Source organism: Chiloscyllium plagiosum, chromosome 27, assembly GCF_004010195.1.
Source record: "Chiloscyllium plagiosum isolate BGI_BamShark_2017 chromosome 27, ASM401019v2, whole genome shotgun sequence".
Taxonomy (NCBI): domain Eukaryota; kingdom Metazoa; phylum Chordata; class Chondrichthyes; order Orectolobiformes; family Hemiscylliidae; genus Chiloscyllium; species Chiloscyllium plagiosum.
The window spans coordinates 29,897,758-29,919,766 of NC_057736.1; the positions used below are offsets into that span (position 1 = coordinate 29,897,758).

The following is a 22,009-nucleotide window of genomic DNA, read 5'->3' on the forward strand; positions in this document are numbered from 1 at the left end:
GTCTAACCTGTTTATATTGTTTTGCAAGCAACATCATTCTCACCACTTGCCTTCCCACCTATTTTTGTATTATCCCCAAACTTGGCTATTTTCTTCATCCAAATCATTAATATATATTGTAAATAAATGTGACCAACACTGATCCCTATGACATTCCACTAATTACAGGTTGCCATGCTGAAAAAAGCCAAATTATCCCAACTCTGTCTTCTATTAGATAGCTAATCCTCTCTCCATGCTGATATACTCCCTCAAACACCATGGCTCTTACTAAGTATCCAAATTTGTGGTATTTTATCAAATGCCTTCTGAAAATCCAAATATATTACATCCGCTGATTCCCTTTTATCTATCCCACCTGTTACCGCTTCCAAAGAATTCCAGTGAATTTTTCAGGCATGATTTCTCCTTCACAAAGCCATGCTGACGCTGCTTGTTCAAATTATTTATTTCCAAATCCTCTGCTATTACATCCTTTATAAGCAACTCCAACATTCTCCCAATAATAGATATTAAGCTGACTGGAAAAAAGTAACATTTTTGTCTCCTTCCTTTTTTTTTTAAAGTAAAGTTGTTATATTGACAGTTTCTATACTCTGAGACTTTTCCAGAATCTAAGAATTCTTGGAGGATTACTATCAGCTCATCCATTATCTTTGCAGTTACTTCCTTTATATTCCAAAGGCTACATCCCATCAGGTCTTTATCCACAGCATTTTCCCAAGCACATTTTCTCTCGTGATAATTGTTTTTATTTTCCCTCTTCCTTTTTCCCCTTTATTAATTAGTCATTTTGGAATGCTATTAGTGTTTTCTACTGTGAATCTGTTGCAATTCCTCTGCCCATTCCTGGTTCTCCATTAGTATTGTTCTGGTCTTATTGTCTAATGGGCCTACGTTCACTTTGGCTCTTCTTTCTTTCACATATTAAAAAAAAAGACTCTTGCTGTTTCTTTTTTTTTTAAGTCATTTGTTAGCTTTTGAAACTTTTCCAATCTTCAATCTTAGCATTATTTTTTGTTTTATTTTTTGAATTTGATTAACTTTTCTAGTTAACAACTGTTGGCTTATCCCCTTCCTAGAATCCTTCTTCCTCACTGGAAAATGTCTTTGCTGTGAGCCATGATCTATTTTCTCATATATCTGTCATTGTTCCTCAAATATTTTCACTGCCAAACTCCTATCCCAGTCAACTTCAGTTAGCTCTGCCCTCATTCCTTTGTAATTACCCTTCTTCAAGCTTAGAACAGTTATTTCCGACCCAAGTTCCTCCCTGTTGAAGTGAATGCTAAATTCTACCATATTATGGTCACTGTTTCCTCAGTAATGTTTTACTCTGATATCCTTCAAAAAACCTGCCTCATTACAAATGACCAGATCCAAAATAGTCTGATCCCTGGTTGGATCTATCACATAGAATTCAGAGTGTGTGTACATGAATGCTAAAGTCACTCATGATTAATTAACTACCTTTGTTACATGCACTCAGTATCTCCTGCTGTCTTAGGTATCTTAATCTGTAGCGTGGATTGATTTGCTTGATCTCAGAAATTGGTCAGAGCCCTTGCTAGAGACTAATCGTTTTGCTTAACACCACATGGATGTGTGTGTTCATGACATCAGCTACACCAGAGGAAATGTGGGCATATTTAGCAGAGAATGATGATATTGATGAAATGATTAATTTAGAGGAAGAATGACTCCAGCTTTCCACCACCACAAGGAATTACCATTTGTCTCCATCAGAATGGGCAAAATTTCTCCTTTGAATCAAAAATGAGACAGTGATGCTATTTTTCTGTGGTTAAGATGCAATTTTTTTGAACATGCAGCTTAGCAGAAAAACATCAGTTCAATCTCACCTGGAAAAACGTGTAGCTGCTGAAATGTTTCATTGGTAAGTAGCTAATTACAAGAAGCAACATACACCATTCCTATGTTTTTTCCAATGCTTGGCAAACAATTACAAATACATCCCTTGCCTTTTTCTTTTCTGAAATTCAATAATGCCACTAATTTGTTGCAATATCAGTAATACTCACCTTTAGTTAGAGTTTCCATCGTCAGAGCTCCCTTTCCAGTATATTGTTGAAATTCTCTAGAGTTTCCCTTGAACACCTGCTATGATAAAGATTCACAGAAATCTTGGGGAAATTAACTCAGAATTTCTGCTGAGAATTGGGAGGACCTCTCTGCCAACCTTGCCTCGCCTATTACACAAGTGCATCAAGCTCTCTTCAATTTAAGAATTGAGACATCATTATTCAAATACAGAAGTAAGGAAGATGTCTAGTGGCACCTTTGAATCATGACAACTCTGAACATGCTTTCCGAAATGGTGTAACATGATGCAAGACTGAGTTGGCATCATATCACTCACGCATTACTTTTAGGATGCTAGCTCTTGACTAGAGACTGTACATGTGACCATGTGGTTTTGTCACAAAACAAAGTTCTGTAGTACTATTTGCTTTATTGAGATGGTTTACTAGACAATCAACTCTTCAGTTTCTTATTTTAATAAAGACTCATTCAGCAAAAATGCTTCTAATCCTCTTAATCACAGTCTCTCCAGTCTGTTGGCTCAATGATGCATTTTTTGGTAAAACTGGTCACTTTTTAAAACTAACCTTCATGAATTTTAAGCCAAAAGTATATCTGCGAAATGACAACATGCACAAAGAATGCAGCATGCAGGCAAGTCTTTTCAATTTTTAGAATCAGCTATTGTATGTAAAGTTATGTCAGTGGGTGACAACGTTATAAGAACGAAAGCAGTTCCAACACCTCTTTCCTAAAAAAGCTTACCAGAATTAAACCCATCTAAAGCTAGCCTGCAGACAGCTTTGTAAAGGAAACCTACCTTATTTGCTCAGGGCATCAATAGGGAATGGATTCAGGTCCAACTTAGTGCCCAAATCACTAGCTGCCATTGTTGTAGGTACCTCCTACTGCCTCAGTCTTAAACTTTTCACCTCTCATTACTCTTGCCAAAAACTCAGCAGAAGCATCTGTGAATAATCATTTGGTTATGGAGGGTGATCATCCCCATTTCCAAGCGGCCATTCATGAGTTCAGCTGAAGGTCACCAATGCAACTAAAGTTCTGAAGTGACTGGGCTACTGGCCAGAGGTGGAACAATGGTGAAAAGAGACCATTATAAGCAGTTCAAAGGAAAATCCAAAACATATATTTTTTTAAGCTCGCATGAGGAGCATATGACCAGCAGCAAACCTCAAAATCTCAGCTGTGATGGATCACATGCATCTAGTCATTGACAGACAAGACAGCTGTTTCTGCTAACCAGTTCCAGTACTTTATCTGACATAGCAGACAGCTTTCCGATAATGCAACAAGTCTCCCTTTATAGTAAGTTTCAAATGTCCCCATGAAATGGCAGAACAACTGCTGTCTCTCAATCTACTGAAACTACTCTTCAAATGCCACTAAAAATGACAAGCAGCAGTGTGTGCAGAGCTCAGTACAAAATGAACTCAATTTTCTCATCACTCAAAGGTCATGTTTGTTCTATTAAGGAAAAGGAATCTCCCCCAGATTTGAAAGTAACAAAAATAACAGTAGTGCAAATATTTAAGAAATCAGATAATTTGAATTAAGCAACTTTCAAACAGGAAGAGTAAATATGCTTAGGCAATACCCAGACTGCACCAGACCACTGGATCTTAAAGCGCAAATGTCTAAAAGAGATAATTTTTGTCATCATATTTCGAGGTCAATTGGGAAGACTTGCTCAGCCTCTTGTTACTGACCCTGCCTGGTTTCAGTATCTACTGTTTCTATAATGGAAAGGAGATCTTTTATTTAATGAATAAAAACATAAATGATGTTTCAGGTTGAGGTGACCACTCATTGGAATGGTGATCGCTTTGCCAGGACATTGCCCAAGAGGTGCAGGTCAAAGTTAACACCGAACTGCTCCAACTGTTTTTAGCCATTTACAAAGTGCATGCTATGGTGTTATTCCTAGAGCTTCTTCAGTGTTATCACTAGGCATCTTCACTAAATTAAAAAAAGGAGGAAATACGAATCATGTTATTTTAAATTTGGATTAACCTACCTGTGATTCCACTCAGATTAAAGTAACTACCACTGATGATGTAGTCATCACTTCTAATACTGTTTCTAATATTGAGCACAGCTCAAAATATACACAACCTAAGACTGCAAGCTCAAATTCTGCAACTGCACTGCTGAGTGTTTTCCATAGTTCAAGTGAACATTGGACAAAAATATCACAGCGACTAACGCAGAGAATGATGGAGAAACTCTGGCAGCATCTGTGGTGGGAGAAAAGTGCTAACTTTTCAAGTCTCATATGTAGTTCTGAAGAAAGGTCATGTTGGCCTTGAAGCGGTTTCAGATTTCCAGCATCTGCATCATTTTGCTTTTATCACACCCACTATTACATTTTACTGAGATTATACAGGAACAATACAATCTTCTCTATGGTTGCATATACAACAAATATTGGAAAAGTCACATATTGAGAATGTGCAATTTTGTGTTCAGCTCTCCCACAGAACAGCACAAACAGATGCTTTGGAATTGTCACCCTTTAGTGACAGAACTGTAGTTAAACAAGTAAAGTCAAATTAATGTTTTAACATCACGATTTTATAAAGAATAGCAAGGCTTGGCTACCAGCTGTAGAATGTTTAGATCTTTTAGGAGAGGTGGGAGGGGCAAAAAATGGAAGTGTTTTCTATTTGATGTTTCTTTGATGTTTCTCATTTCACAGTTTCAATCGAGTTCTTCAAACGCTGAGGGCAACTCATTAATTTTGTTTCCGAAAGAGGAATTGCTCAAACTGTTGAAGGTTTGCATTATAACATGGATTTAAAAAGGAGAAAGTGATACCTTTTCAGTAAGTAAAAAAAAATGCGATGAGAATAATCAAAGACTTCAAAAGAAGCTTTCCCTCAGGGAGAAGGTGGGAAAGCCAAAGATCTGTCCATATGAGCATGCGTTCCTTGGTAATTCAACCTCAATTCACTTTTTACAGGATAAATAAGGTGCAGTGCAAACAGCTAGTTTTACAAAGCTGTGGATGGGTAGTCTATCCTTCACTTATACAACACCAAACCTGATACCAACCTTTCGGAAGTCTTGGCACCCCAGATTTGTATTGTAGAGGTTGAACCCTTTGTGCTGCAGCTAGAAAGCTTATTGCTGTCAGCCCAGATGTGCATTTTGCTTGCAGACAAAATGCAAGCCTATCCACACTGCAGGACTGGGATGAGGAGGAAAACCCAAAAGGCTGTGTCTACTTATTCCTGCTGTAAAACATTTAGCTAATTGAATGCTGGGGCACCCGCCAAATATATCAGGGAAAATAATGCTACACTAGTTTTTCTCCCTGTTAAGGAATAGGTTTCTTAACACATGGTTCTTATTTGTGTGAGGTTTGAAGCTCTGAGATTATTCTTTATTTCCATATGCTATTCAATGCTATCAACCAGTCAGTCACAATCCCCGCTGATATTGAACAGAGCTACAGACTATGCAACTTGACACATTGAAAATACAAGGGGAAAAACCTGCAGTATTAAAATCAATGGGGGAATGAACAGATTCATTGTTTCAGTGTTTCCTGCTGTTTTGTTAACTTGCTTTAGAAATGCCACATGTCGATATGTAAGTGCCTATGACATTAACTGGTCCGACCCTGTTCAACTGGCCCGAGCTAACTCTGCAGTCCCATATTCCATAATTAAAGGAAGCTTAGTTTTTTCTTAAAACAAAACCCTATTCTTTGTCACCAAATCTTTCCTCATTCACAGAATCCTACATCAAAGGTGGCAACCATTCAGCCCATTGTGCCCATACTGACCCTTTGGAGGTTACCCAATTCATTTTTCCGCCCTGCCTTTTCCCATGACTTTGCATCATTTCTTTCTAACTTTTCATACAATTCCCTGAAAATAAAATTTTTTGAGTTCTTTTTGGATTCTTAGATATTATTTTCCTCTACTTGTTGTGTCAAAAGGACAGAGAAGCTCCACTTATCATTTTTTTCATGCTCCCAGATCATGGGTTGTCCTTCAAGCAATTACTTCAACCTTTGTAACTGAAGGCATCTTTGACCAGATCAAACCTGGATAATGACTTGATGAAGGAGCGGTGCTCTGAAAGTTAATGCTTCTAATTAAACCTGTTTGACTATAACCTGGTGTTGTGTGATTTTTAACCTGGAAACAAAATTGTTCCCTGTTGTCGGTTACTGCAGACAGCTTGTGAAGAAACCAGGAAGACAGGTTGTATGAGTCACTATTCCTGTAGACCTTACCTCATTGATTGCAGCAAAAGTCATCCGCATTTATCCAATACACAGGCTCCTTTTATTATTAACCTCTCATGCCAGCCTCGAGTACCTGAGTCAATAGGACCCACTTCAGACTAATGTCTCTCCCAAGATCCTGAGAGGTTTCATCTGTATAAAACATCAAGGAGACAATTCTCTCAACTGCCTACACCTCTCTGCCAATGTTGCCATTTTCAGTTTCAGCACAGAAAATAGAATATAAGAGCATTCTATGACATATTTTATTAAATTTTATTATAGAAGAGGATTTTAGATCAAGTAACAGGTGACAAAGGGTTGAATGAGCACTTCAAGCAAGGAGCTGCAGTTTCACATGCAAGTGTTTGGTCAATACTGCTCTGTCAATTTATCACAATGTTGAAATACATGTGGAAGAGACAAAATGGGGACCAACACAGGTCCCATATTAAGGCTTCCATATTCAACTGAGGAGCTGGAAATGCTGTAAAACCTAGTGTGTTTGGCATGAAATGGATAATGTAAACATAACCTATAACATCTGTATGCCTAGCGAGGCACCTCAAAATGCCACAAACTGTTTGTTTTGCAATGTTAAAGCTGAACTATCATGCTACAGTATGTAATAACTTTTAAGAATAATGTATATTTTTAAGAAAAATGTTCGGGCTAATTCAAGTCATTTCCTAAGTTTAAATTAAACAAATAATAATTGAGAATTCACTGTCTCGATTAAGTCCTGGTTTGAAACTAAACACAGACTACAGGAACTTAGTGATCAGGGTCTGTGGCCTTTTTACTTTCCTTTGGTTTGGATAGAGGATATCTTGAGCTTGACCTTAAGGACATTTGTTGCTCTCTGGCTTGTCCCAGGGGATTATGGGATTTCCTGTACTGATTAATGCTGAGGTGACCATCTTACCAAAAGACTGTAAAAGACAAACTGTAAAAGTATTCTATTCACTGAGCATTGTTGATGGCTGCATTTATAAAATAAATGCTCTTTCTGCTGAGATGCAGTGTAGACTAACCTGAATGGTGTACAGATGATGACCAAGACAGTTTGTCATAAGGTCATGGGACTAACAAAGATTTGCTGTCTGGAGAATTAATGGAAGGAAGGACCAGAGGATTTAGAAGTAATTATCCACTTCAAGAACTGAGTCTAATTCCTATCTTGCAGGGAATTAATGCCCTTTAAATGTAGTACCTCCAACCTCTTAGGTTTATGGCAGTGGCAAAAGTACTACCCATTGTAATGAAAGATGTTTGAGTTGTATATATTAATATCATTTTTACACATTGGATTACAAAATAGTGGTTGTCTGTAGTGGTTACTTTTGTAAATAAATAACTAGATCAGAAGTTCTTTCAGAACAGTGACCTAATCCAATGTGTGTCAAAAAGCAGGGAACCCCTGGAGTGTTAATGGAAAATTGTTTTCATTGTGCTCCCTTATGACAGGGCATATAAATATTGAAGACTATTGGCTTGTTTTTGCTTCAAAAATTAAGGAATATTGGCTTAGAAAATCTAAGGATTGCAAGTTCTGGCATTTATAGGAGATCTTGCTAAGAAACATATACAGTTTCTATCTTAGAACAGAAAATAGCACTGCTGCTTTAGTTAGCTCAGAGAAGTTGTAAAACTTTCAAACTAGAAGTGTTTGGTTACAAATCTGTAGGCCATTAGAAGCTTAGAAAGTCTAAGCTCTCAGTTTTATGAGCATTCACGAAGGACGACTTCACGGTTTAGAGGACAGAACTGTGATGAATAAGTTAAGTCAAGATTAAAGATTTGATATTGAAGAATAATTCCTTTGGATTGGAGCCTAACAGTGTCAGAAAATGGGATGAGATATTGTTTGGTTGTATTTTACAGGCTTTCAAACTGTGTTCTACATTTAGATAGCTTGTTTGGTTTTCATCTTTTCTGTAATAAATTTCCGTTCATTGTGTTAAAGAAACTCTGCAACCTCATGTAACTGCCTCAGTGAATGATCACTACATTGATTAAAATAAAGATACTACGAGCCGTTAAGACAGATTTCATTCTGAGATCTAAATTGTTCAGTAGTAACATCAGCAGGGATCATAACAACAGGATTTGTCATATTCCTTATCCACATATATGTCATGAACCAAGAACTGGGTAAATGGTGTGAAAAGCTGACCTATCTGAGCAGAAAGAAAATTAACTTCCATACTCATCGCCCAAATTATATTGCATAACAGAAGATTCCAATCTTTGTCACATCTAGATATTGGTAGAAAAATATAACATGAATTATTTCAAAGAAAACATTCCAGGTGAAAACAGTAAATATTTAAGCACTTTCTAATTTAAATGGATTACATACCATAGAACTAATAGTTCTAAGTCATCCAGTGAGATCTTAATGGACATTTACCCTTTGGACTAATCTTATATTCAACTTTTAAAAACAGATCTTGGTTTCTAGGACATGTAGTTGTGAGGCTTCTCCTGAATTTACTGATGATACACTCCTTTGTGCATAGTGCAAAATCAGTGGCCATATCTAAATATACAGAGCACCTCAATTCCTGGTCATTTAAGTCATGTCTGACGCACCCAAACAAACCTTCAAATCCATAAGCAGCTTACAGCCAGCAAGCTTTTTGTTTTTAATGTGGTGACCACTGTGTAATGTAGGGAAGCACAAAAAACATATTGTAAAGCATAAAGTCACACAAACAATAAACAATTGGACAACACGTTTTAATTATCTTGGTTCAAGATTACCAAGGGAAACACTGAAAAGAATCCCAATAGGACAGGGTTTAAATATTATCAGAAAGATGGTACCTCTGACAGTGCAGCACTCACCCCAAAGCTGCACTAAAGTGTCAGTCTAGATTATGGAGTTAAAATCATTGAGTGTAGATGGAGCTCACGACACCAGACAAAGGCTGGAATGAAACCATTGAGCTCACGTTGACATTTAATGCCATGGATTGGTACAGCTGAAGTCTGCATATCCAAAAGAAAACAAACATTTTTGTTATAACAGAAGCCAATTGACCATCTTCTTATTTATATTTCACCTTTTCAGCATTTGCAGCTAACTTTTATTTGAGTTTGATATAGGCATGATTAAATAGTGCTTTATGAGGATAATTAATAACCAATGAACCACAAAATGAGATCACAGCTTTGAGATCACTCCTTTGTATCCTATACTTAAATGCTTAGTTAATGGAACAATTTTATTATCAGGAGACTCTGACTATGAGCAGTTGCAAGAGTATGTGTCCTTGACATAGAGTTTAATAGAGAAGCAATACAAAAGCTGCAATTTCATATGGTAGATTTCAACAATTTCACACTTTAATTAAGGTTAGGATCTATGTCAAACCAGTAATTTTTTAAAAAATTCACAGTACGTGGGCATTGCTGGTGAGGCCAGCTTTTACCACAATCCCTGGCTGTCCTACAGAAGGCGACTATGGGCTATCTTTCTTGTATCCCTGCAACCTCTGGTGATGAAGATAGTCCCAAAGTGCTCTTAGGTTTAGAGTTACAGCACTTTGATCCAATGACCATGATGAAACAGTGATATTTTTCAAAACCAAGATTATATGTGATTTGTTGGGAAATTCGGAGGCGGTAGCAATTTCTGCACTTATTTACCTTGTTTTTCTAGTTGATAGAGGTCTTGGGTTTCGAAGATTTGTGTGTATAGTGGGCAGTATATAAAGATTCCAGCACATTTTTACAAGCAGCATTATCTGGACTGGGTTAGTGATCCATCCGCAGACTGATATATGAATACGAAGGGTTTGGAGGGTGGGACTAGATTGGGTTGGGATATCTGGTCGGCATGGACGGGTTGCACCGAAGGGTCTGTTTCCATGCTGTACATCTCTATGACTCTATGATAGGACCAGCTGGAAGAATTTAACTTTTTTGGAGACAACCAAATACAATGATGCAAAGCTGGAGACACCCATTCTGCTCCTTCACAGTATACCCTGAGTACACAGAACATGCAATAGAAAATTTCCAGTACAAGGTCAAAGTTCTCTTATTAAACACTGACTTATTTAACTGACAAATTAAGCTTGCTTTGGTTATCAGCTAACTTCAACTATCTCATGGTCTCTAATGCACACATGATTTTAAGTCTCCACAACACCATCTGGCAGCTAAAAGTTTCCAGAAATTTCTGTTCTTATTTTTGGATTACCAGCATCTGTGACATTTGCTTTTGTTTTGGTTCACCTTTTAAGAACTAAAAATTATCTTTAGCATTGAATAACACAGACATTGTGATTTTTTTAAAAACAAAGATGCAAATTTGGAATATATTCTTTTTTGACAATAGTGAGAAACGCACAATAACACTTGCTGTCTTCTAAACACTTCAATGGAAATAAAAATGAGGATAAGTGTTTACCTCTTCACATGACCCCAATTTCCTCAAATACTTGGTTATGTGTCAGTGTTATAAAGTGCTGTTAAAGTCCCATTTAAATGTGGTCATGGAGCCTGTGGGTTATTAGGGTGCACAGTGGAAATGTATTCTAGAATCCAGACTAATGTTCTGGGGACATAGATTCAAATGCCACCATGGCATACGATGAACTTCAAATAAAAACTATCTTCATGGAGACTCTGTTACAATTATCATAAAATCATGGGCCCCCCATATTTCAGGAAGGATGTACTGGGCCTGAAGCAAGTGCAGAGCAGGTTAATGAGAACAACCCCAGGAATGAAAGGCCTAACATAGGAGGAATATTTGGAGGACTCTGGATCTATCCTCACTGAAGTTTAGAAGGATGAGGAGGGATCTAATAGAAAAACTTACTGAATGGCCTGGACAGAGTGGATGTTGGGAAGATGTTTCCATTGGTAGGGAGAGGGGTGTAGGGTTTGCTCACTGAGCTGTAGGTTTGATATCCAGACGTTTTATTACCTGACTTGGTAACATCATCAGTGGCGACCTCCAAGTGAAGTGAAGCTGTTGTCTCCTGCTTTCTATTTATATCTTTCACCTGAATGGGGTTCCTGGGGTTTGTGGTGATGTCATTTCCTGTTCGTTTTCTGAGGGGTTCATAGGTGGCATCTAGATCTATGTGTTTGTTTATGGTGTTGTGGTTGGAGTGCCAGGCGTCTAGGAATTCTCTGGCATGTCTTTGCTTAGCATGTCCCAGGATAGATGTGTTGTCCCAGTCAAAATGGTGTTTTTTTTCATCCGTGTTTAGGGCTACGAGGGAGAGAGGGTCATGTCTTTTTGTGGCTAGCTGGTGTTTGTGTATCATGGTGGCTAACTTTCTTCCTGTTTGTCCTATGTAGTGTTTGTGGCAGTCCTTGCATGGAATTTTGTAGATGACGTCGGTTTTGTCCATGGGATGTACTGCATCTTTTAAGTTTGTTAGTTTTTGTTTGAGAGTGTTGGTGGGTTTGTGTGCTACTAGGATTCTGAGGGGTCTTAGTAGTCTGGCTGTCATTTCTGAAACTTCTTTGATGTATGGTAAGGTGGTTAGGGTTTCTGGCTGTGTTTGGTCTGCTTGTCATGGTTTGTTTTTGAGGAATCTGTGCACTGTGTTTTTTGAGTATCCGTTCTTCTTGAATACGTTGTATAGGTGGTTCTCCTGTTTTGCGTAGTTCGTCTGTGCTGCAGTGTGTGGTGGCTCATTGGAATAGTGTTCTGATACAGCTTTGTTTGTGTGTGTTGGGATGGTTGCTGGTGTAGTTGAGTATTTGGTCAGTGTTTGTCGGTTTTCTGTATACACAGGTTTGTAGTTCTCCGTTGTCCTTTCTTTCGACTGTGACGTCCAGGAATGCAAGTTTGTTGTTGGTTTCTTCCTCCTTGGTGAATTTTATGCCAGTGAGGGTGTTGTTGATGATGTTAAATGTCTCTTCTAGAGAGACTAGAGGGCACAGCCTTAGAGTAAAGGGAAGACCTTTTAGAATGGAGATAAGGAGAAACTTCTTCAGGCAGAGAGTGATGAATCTATGGAATTCGCTGAAGGCTGTGGAAGCCAGGTCATTGAGTATATTTAAGACGGAGATACATAGATTCTTGAGTATCAAGGGAATTCAGGATTACAGGATGGAAGCAGGAGAATAGGGTTGAGAAACTTATCACCCATGATTGAATTGTGGAGCAGATTCTATGCGTTGAATGGCCTAATTTCTGCTCGGTCTTATGATCTAATGGTCTTAATTAATCTGGTTCATTAGTTCCTGTTATGGAGGAAAATCAGCCAATGTTACGGGTCTGGCAGATATGTGATTTCAGATCCACAGCAAGGAAATTGACTTTTAACTGCCTCCTTGGCAATAAGAAATGTATAATAACTGCTGGTCGAGCCAGCAATACCCACCTCCTACGAGCAAAAGAAATACATGGGGGTCACTGTATAGAACTGTATAGAACCCATAGTCCATCAGTGCTGCAACAATGTAACTAAACAAAAATTTTCATAAATAACATAACTCCATAAAAATTGGTAAATACACAGGAGCACTTCATGGCTGCAATCTTAACCTGGGATTCATGGGTTATTGCCTGGCCTCATGATTCACCTTTACAATCTAGGGTGTTATAAGATTACAGCCATGGAGCTGCAGCTATTGCCTAACTACCCATTATTTTCTATTTAGCAGACAGAATGTAATGTCGATGTATTAACTGATCTATCATTTATCTTGTCAGTGTTACGGAGTAGCACATTCTTCAAATTTACTCATCCAGATCCTCTTCTGCACAATACTGCTGACCATCTTGTGATGATATAGCACTGAAATGGACTGATGGTCTCCAGGTAATTGGCATTTATTGACTGAGAAATGTGATAGAAACAAAATGAGACTCACACAGCATGCATGGCCTAAGCCATAAGTGACCGTGATTGCTGTAATGGTTTATTGCACTATATCCAATGACTTAATGATTGGTATTGTTAACGGTGTTCAATGATTAAATATTTGGTGAACTGGCACACGTCAAAGTCTTTCCCCATCATATCATCTCATTTTTTGCTTTGTGTGGATAAAGCAAGCATTTCCACAAAATAAGGAATAAGGAGAGATAAGGAACAATTACACTTAACTTTGTAGCTATTTTGAGAAGGAATGGAACAGGAAAATTGGGTGCCTGAAACAATAGACACATCCTGTTTGTCAGAGGATGCACTTAAAATCATTGGTTGCAGTAAACATTCAGCAGTATCAATGAGTGTTGATATAGATTGTTACACATTCAAGCATTTTTTTTAATACAGTGTAACATATGAGCTAGAACTGAAAACAATAGAATTTCTTTGTTCCCCGTTTGATTACTGTCAAATGTCTTGTCTAAGTTGATCTGGTGTACAAAACTTTTGGTTCCAAGTTATGCTTTGAGGCTTGTACCCAGTTTATAAATCGATCTTCTCCATGCTTTCTGCAAATAAATTTTCTTAGTCCACCACCAGTTTCAATAGCGTCACTATTTTAAAAAATGTTGAGCTGCAAGGTGACGGCATGAAGTGAATCATTCCCATAGGGAAACTCTATTTCACACTCACATGTAAAGAGATGGTTTGCTACTTTAAAATAAATCATTTATTGAAACCACGTTGAGAATTTACAATAAACCTTTTATGTTTTTTTTAGTCCTGGTTGTTCATATTTTCTTACCACTTTTATGTGAACTGTAAATCTATCCAGTGCACAAAGCTCTCTGGGTGGCATGTGTACATTTTATTGCATTGGTTCTGGGGATTGTCATAATAGTTTAGTGAGGCTCCTGCTATTTCAGCGCAACTCGAGGCAGGGACACTGGTGGACAGTAAAAATGAATTTAAGGTGATTAGAATGAGCTTCAATATGATTCTATAAAAAGAGAGTCTTTGAGTTATATTCATAAATTAATAGTTTTTACAATGACTGAATATACACAGTTTCAATTGATTTGAGAGTGGGGAATATTATTTTTTATGAATCTACATGTGCATCAATTAATCAAATATGGATCAACGGTCCCCATGTGCTTTTTTTTTCCTATTCATATAGTACATTAAAGAAGAGAGAATGCTTATTGATGTGGACTTTAATATGTTTTCTTTCCTTATTTCCTTGGCTGGGTGCAGTTAGACAGGCAGAAAATAGTTTGGTTCCTTTTTCCTGCAGCACAATTGCTTATTGTAAGGCAGCAAAACAACTGGATTTATCAAATATTCAAAATATTCCTCCTCCACAAAGTGTTTTGCTTTGCCGTTATCATTTTACATTTCTTTCTGTTGCTTTGTTTGTTACATCTTACACTCAGCGTAGAAGGTGACCATTTTTAGAAGGGTTGTTTTAACCTTTAAAGATTAATTGCTATACATTACAATCTAGGGCATTTGATTTTGTTAAGAATTTAGTTGAAAAACAAATTGAATATATAACCCAGACTTCTAGTCCATGTTCAGTGAATAGCATACACAATTTTGTGTTAAAAGGTGTGGGTTCAAGTCCAAGTCCGGAATATGAGCACAAAAGTCAAGGGTGACATCCCTGTACAGTACTAGGGGAGTTCCACACTGTTGAGGGGGCTCTCATTTAGGCTAGACTTTTAGTCGATAAAAACTCAAACCGTTCTCATGGACGAAAGTATAGATTGCAAATACGGTTTCAAAAGAAGAGGGAAGTTATCCCTTGTTGTTATTTTCTAATCAACTGGTCCAGCTGGAGCAAGTGGGATTTGATCACAGGCTTCCTAACCTACAGATCAGGATATTATCACCATACCCCAGCAACCATCCAGAATTTTCTGGCCAATATGTATCATCAATTAACATCACTTAAAAAAAAATTATCTGAGCATTATCACATTGCTCTTCATAGGAGCCTGTTGTGTGAAATTTAGCTCTAATGTTTCCTACAACAGTAATGATGCTTCAGAAATAATTTATTGACTATAAAATATGCTTTGAGGTGTTCTAAGCTATGAAAGGCACTATGACTTTTGAGTACAAGTCTTTTTCTTTTATTCCAGTCAAGCAAGAAAGTTTTCAATTGCTGACACAGCACACAAGAAACTGAATATAAATCTTCCACTCCTGTAATCCTGAAAAATCTGCAACACCATAAACCCTTTTTGAGACAAGTCCAACCAAGCTCTGGCAAGAAAGTGAATTTTGAGGCACGTTGCCAAATGGTCTGCAGATACTTAAGTCTTAAGAAAATAACAGCAGCACATTTTTACATTAAAAGGAGCAGGTTTTAGTGAACAGCAGTCAAAATATAAAATTTACAATACTTAAAACAGCAGGAACTTAAGCATATGCTCCAGAACAGCTCAAAACTGACAGAACTGGAGTGGCCATTGCCAACTCAGGAACTTCATGCCAAGTGGTTAACCTGCAACAAGGGAGACAGGGAGTCAGCCTGTACCTACCAGTCACAGTACAACATCTACCTATCATTCACACACCACTAATAGCACAGCACAGGCTCCCCATTATGAAGACCCCATCAACCATCATCATAGTTAACCTAACAACTAGCCATCACTACAACTATACCATTAACCAGCAACAATCAGTCAGCACCATGCAGTAGGCTTGAGTGACTTTTTCCCCATAATGTCCTGGCCAACATTCCTCCCACAGCCAACACCAGAAAAAAACAAGTAATTAGTGTCATGATTATAGGATGTTGCTGATGTCAGATGGCTGCTGTATTTGCCTACACAACAGCAATCATTCTACTCCACTTGTAATTTACTTGTAGGCAACGCTTGTATGCCTGTACATCATATCCAGGTATGATATAAATAAACACTTTTGTTAGCGAGCTTTGAGAAGATTTGTAGCTCAGGCTGAGGTTCTGGATGTAGCTTTGCTCGCTGAGCTGGAAGGTTCATTTTCAGATGTTTCATCACCATACTAGGTAACATCTTCAGTGAGCCTATGGGTGAAGCTTCATCCAGAGGCTCACTGATGGTGTTACCTTGTATGGTGATGAAATGTCTGAAAATGAACCTTCCAGCTCAGCGAGCAAACCTACATCCAAAACACATTTGTATTGACAAGAATTTACATCAAGTTGCTCAGAGAAGTTTCAAAACACACATATCATTTTGGCTTGAGTCTACGCCATAATGCTTTGGTACATTATGGAACATCAACTGTGGCTCAGTTGGTAGCATTCTTGTCTCCAAGTGTTCAAAATTCAGGATTTGCAAAGAAAATCTAGGTTTTTGTTCCAGCAGCTAATTGTCAGAGTTGGTGTTTCCCCAGGTGAGATATTGCAGTAAGCCTATCTGAACTTGCAAGCATTTACAAAAATGTCATTGAACAATTTTAAAGAGAGGGAAGTGATTCCTGGCCAATATATATTCCTCAAACAGCACCACAGAAATAGATTATCTGATGATGATCACATTTCTGTTTATGGGAACTTGCAGTGCATGTACTGGCAGCCGCATTCCCTGCATCTCAACAAGTGATGACACTGCAAAAAATACTTTAATGGCGGTAACATGTTTTGGGATGGCTTGTGCACATAGAAGGCACTGGATAAATTTATATCTTTTATTTTCCCCACATAGACACACTTGTGAAGGGCAAAGTCAGACAACTGGCAACAGTGAAGCAGCTTACATGGATTCTAAACTTGATTTCTATGATAAGGTGTGGGTTGAAAAACACAATGAGGTTACATTCTTTCACTAAGAAACTCAGGATAGAAATCCGGCCATAAATGAGAGAAAGTGAGGACTGCAGATGCTGGAGATCAGAGTCGGAAGATAGGTCAGAGAAGAGGGTGGAGCAGATAGGTGGGAAGGAAGGTGGACAGGTCAAGAGTGCGGTGCCAAGTTGGAGACTTGGGATTGGGATAAGGTGAGGGGAGGGGAAAACGAGGAAACTGCTGCAATCATATTGATCCTGCGTGGTTGCAGGGTCCGAAAGCGGAAGGGGAGGCATTTTTCCTCCAGGCATCAGGTGGTAAGGATTTGGCAATGGAGGAGGCCCATGACTTGCATGTCCTTGGTTGGGTGGGGGCAGTGTTGAAATGTTCAGCCATGGGAATCAAAGTAATGGGCCCAAGGTACAAAAACAATAGGTTTCTGCAATTTTACGAGATTTCCTTTCTCCTCAATTTAGAATTCACACTTGGATAAAATGATGTTAGGAGATAGGGAAAGACAGACTGGTGAAAAGCAGCATTACCAACTGCTTATTTTGTTTAAAGCCAAGGGATTTATTGTGAAAGCAACGAGTCAAATGAGGTTAGATCATCTGTATAATTTAACATGATTTTATCATTTAAAGAAAACACATTATGCATTCTCATCATTTTTTGTGCAAACAGCCAATTCCATTGTAACAATGTCACATAACAGGAACGCAATAGGGCCAAAGTTGTAATGGAAACAAGTGAAGTTGGAAGACTGAAGTTTAGTGTTTTTTCAGCATTAAACAATCAGCTTGCTGCAGATCTATTTTGACACTTGTTCAATCTATTGCTTTCATTAGCACTGTTAAGGTGCAGACAATTGCTTTCCAAAATCTTTAAAATTCCAACGAGCTTTTTTAAAACTTCCTGTACCATTGGTGATGGCTGTTCCTTTGTCAGCTCTGGGAGATTAATTTTTCCCAGTGCTTTGTAACTGCTTCTGATCTAAAGCCAAAACTGGTCTCTGTGTTGTATATAAAAAAACAACCAAAGCAATCAGTCTGCTTGATGAGTCAAAGTTTTAAGTGTCTGACTCAGGCACAGAGAATGTCTGCAGTAAATTGCTCTCCCTCCTTCCTCCTGGAGGTGTTAATGTTTGGACTGGTCCCACTGACACCATCTATTTCTGAAGGACCAATCTTTAGTGATCTCAGATAGCAAGCTCCAACCAACAGGAACTTGCATTGATGTGGCACCTTTAAAATGACAACAACCTCTCCCACAGAAATTTACAGATATGCAAACAAATAAAAATCGGCACCAAGTAACACAGGAAGCTATTCAGACACGCTTATGAAACATTTAGTTCAGGAGTTAAGTTTTAAATGACATCTTGTAGGACGACAGAAAGGTCAGGATTTGGAATTGTTTTGTTTTTCTAAACATGGAGGCATCATAGCTGAGCTTTATGTTCTCCTGTTTGGCACAACTTCCAGCACAGATCGTCAGAAAGTGATCAAGAGCAATATGCCTTTATCCCACTAATTTGCAGGAATAACTGCGCTTTGTACTCAGTTCTACCTAAGTTCAGCACAGATCAAAAATCAAGAGACCTTACTAACAGATTCATCAGCTGAGCCAAGTTCAAGTTTCTTTTGATCTAATTCAAACATGTTCAAGCATCCTTTTTCCTCCACTCAGATGTTTGAGCTCTCACCATATTTTACAGGGATTCGAAGCATTCCTGAACAAAGGCAGACTTTTGAAATTTCCTAATCAACCCATAATTGCAATCAATTCAACATTCTCCACGATAAAGACTTGTTGTATCGAAAAGAATCAGAGTACATGTACAAAAGAAGAATTTGTTCTGGATACCAGATGATTTGAATGGAAAATACTTTGCTTTTATCAATTCCAAACTGTGAACTTGCATCGAGCTCAGCAGAAAGAGTGAAGCACTGAAACGGTCCTGACAATGGAACTCTTTGCACTTGACTCCCAGTTTCTCAGCTTTCTGGTCATCTGCAATCAGGCACCCTCCTTAGGCCACAGGCTGTAGAATTTGTTTTTTTACAAATTCATTCACAGTAGGTGAACTTTCATAGACCACTGTAATTACCATTGAGAATGTGTTGTTCCGGTGTAGTGGAGTTACACTCACAGTGATATTCGGAAGGGAATTGCGACAAAGGTCTGACTCTGGATGGTGCATGCCTTCATGGCTTGCAGTGCCTTGATCGATGCTAGCTAGTCCATCCAACTTCATTCCTTTTGCCAGACAGGGGTTACAACTAGGCCATTTCGAAGGGCATTTAATTATCCTAAAGTGCATTCATGAACTAGATGGATTTTCAGAATCATAGAATCTCTACAGTGTAGAAGCAGGCCATTAGGCCCATTGAGCCCACATCTACTCTCCAGAGAGGATCGCACCCAGACCCACTCCCCTTATTCTATCCCCGCATTTCCCATGGATAATCCATCTAGCCTGCACATCCCTGGACACTAGGGGCAACCAACCATGGCCAATCCACCTGACCTGCACATCTTTGGACTGTGGGAGGAAACCACAGCAGCTGGGAGAGAACCCACGTAGACACGGGGAGAATGTGCAAACTCCACACAGACAGACAGACAGACAGATGCCGGAGAGTGGAATTGAACTCAGGTCCTTGGTGCTATGTGGCAGCAGAGCTAACTACTGAGCTACCATTTCATGGTCTCCATTCAACTAGCTTTTGAATTTCAGATTTATTATTTGAATTAAAATTGCACCATCTGCCACGGTCCAATTCAAACCCTCAACTCCCAAAGCAATGCCTTGGATCTATGGATTAAAGTTGACAATATCATTTCATCGCTGCCTCCTGGTTTGAGCATAAAACTCCACAATCAACCAGAAGATGGTACAGCCTTGCAAGAAACTGCCTTGCAAATAGAGTGCAGCCAATTTTGGAAAAGACTACAATTCCTCTAATCTAAGCAATAATAGATGACTGCCTAAATCTCATTCAGATATTTTAAGGAACATAACCCAGAGCTGAGGAGATGAATTCTGCTAATTGTAGTAAATAAACGTCACAATTATGAAGAGATGGAATTCCACACCTACATTCAAGGACTATATTGCTAAAATTAGTCAAAGATTTGGATGTGTTCCTGTGTCTTATTTTCAGTTGCCTTCTGCAGAACATAATTATTCTTCACTCCGAATTTCTGATCTCATTTGAGCCACTTTTGTCTTCGTCTAGCCTCGTTTGATAAGAACTAGCTGTAATCTAACAAAATCAGTTAGCACTCCGGACGCTGAGGAGATAACTGCCAACCTATCAAGGTAGTTCACTGTATGAAGGCCAAGGTTCATTCATTCTTGCCATAATACCCACAGGGAAAATGGTAAAGGGTTAATGAAGTGCACCTCCATTGTGCTTTTATCTTGAGGTTGATATTGTAACCTGTGTCTGAATGCTGGAAGTGACTCATGCTGGATTGAATCACAGAGCAGGTGTTTTGGCTGAAAATTGAAGGTCTGGATAAAACAGACTGACCAAACATAAGTGGTTAACCGCACAGACATCTATCAAAGAAATCCCTAACAGCTAAAGCCCTCTAACTGAGATCACCCATTCACTCTCAACTCTCCTAATTTCTAGCATTTGAAAGTAAGAAATTAATTCTGATAACTCTGCACTAGATTTTCCACACATTTAGAATTTGAAATGGTGAAAATTTATTGTCGTTTTGAACTGATACAAAAATTGCTGGACTCATTTTTAATTTTTACCCTTATATTAAAAGAAATGAACCGCAATATTCCAAGACATGTTTATTCTAATTACTTCGACTTTACAATGTCCTGTGATAGGAGATCAATCAAAATGCTGGTACTATCTTAATGGCCTAGAAGATAAATAAAAATAGGCCCAAAGATCTATACGGTGGTTTGAACTCCCAATTATCACGGTTCATCACAAGTTACAGTCCTACAAGAATTACAGTGCTGGCCCTACTGGAACTTATGGGCCAGGCTCTTGGTTATTAGGACAAAGTGAAGACTATAGATGCTGGGGAGTCAGAATCGAAATGTAAGACGCTGGAAAAGCACAGCAGGTCAGGCAGCATTCGAGGAGCATGGGATTGACATTAGAAACCACATGTGCAATATCTGTATAAGTTATGGTGGACTTGGTGGGGGGGATGTTAACCAACCTAATTGGGTAGTGAATCCCTGGAAATACAATAAGTTGAATGCATGTGATGCACTTTCTCCTCTAGCTCTCATGTGAATATCCAACTGCCATAATTTATAACCAGAGGATTTCTCATGCTTTCCTGAGGTTTCATCATGGCTTCCATGTCATGCTCATGGCACATTATGAAAACATTTCTAAGAGGAGAAATCCTGCCACATTGAATGAATGTCTTTTGAAGGTGGTTTCAGTGATCTAGTGCATGCAGGATTATACAGCACTTTGGGCTAATGTTATGCAAAACACTACTCGCATTTGGTAAGGAGTGACGGACAGAAAAAAAGGAAGGACATGGACAGAATTGGATTGGTTATTTATTGTGTTGTAATCAACAATTCCTTAGTGATGCAAAATTACCTGAGGCAATGATTCTCTCATGAGATCTTTACATCATCATATATAGATCATGTGTTTTTAAAGCTTCCTCAATATCTTTTGCTCCCTCTTCTGTTTTCCTCCTTCATTAGCATAAAAATCCCCATTGGAACCCACATTTATGATGTGACGACTGCAAGTGGGATGACCAAACAAAAAACTTAACCTGCAGCTTAAAAAGTGAGATCGTTCAAAGAAGCAATAAACAAATCGTATTTAGCATATAGAGAAAGAAAAGGAAACTTTTGATGGAAAATTTGGTTGGAGGCTAGAGGAAGGAGAAGGTGGTACTAATCAGAGGACAAGCCATTTCTTGTGAATGGGACCATTCAGTATTGTCATGACCATGGGTCGTAATCCCAGATTTCTTGTAGCATACCAACTCACAAGTGAAATGTTACAGAGGCAGCGTTCAAACATGGACAGGAATATTTGACATAAAAGATAAAACTGAGCTGCCGCA

At 38.5% G+C, this 22,009-nt stretch overlaps 1 protein-coding gene across 2 annotated transcripts in view; it reads right to left on the reverse strand.

Moving 5' to 3' along the window:
• The window catches only part of fhl3a (four and a half LIM domains 3a), a 111,264-nt gene that overhangs the window by 66,314 nt on the left and 22,941 nt on the right, over window positions 1-22,009 (reverse strand). Inside the window, exon 2 of one of the 2 annotated variants that reach the window (XM_043717825.1) lies at window positions 9,149-9,292. The exons of the other annotated variant lie outside the window; for it this stretch is intronic. The gene's annotated coding sequence lies outside the window, so the exon portion shown is untranslated. The remainder of the gene's footprint in view (window positions 1-9,148; window positions 9,293-22,009) is intronic. 2 annotated transcript variants of the gene reach the window in all.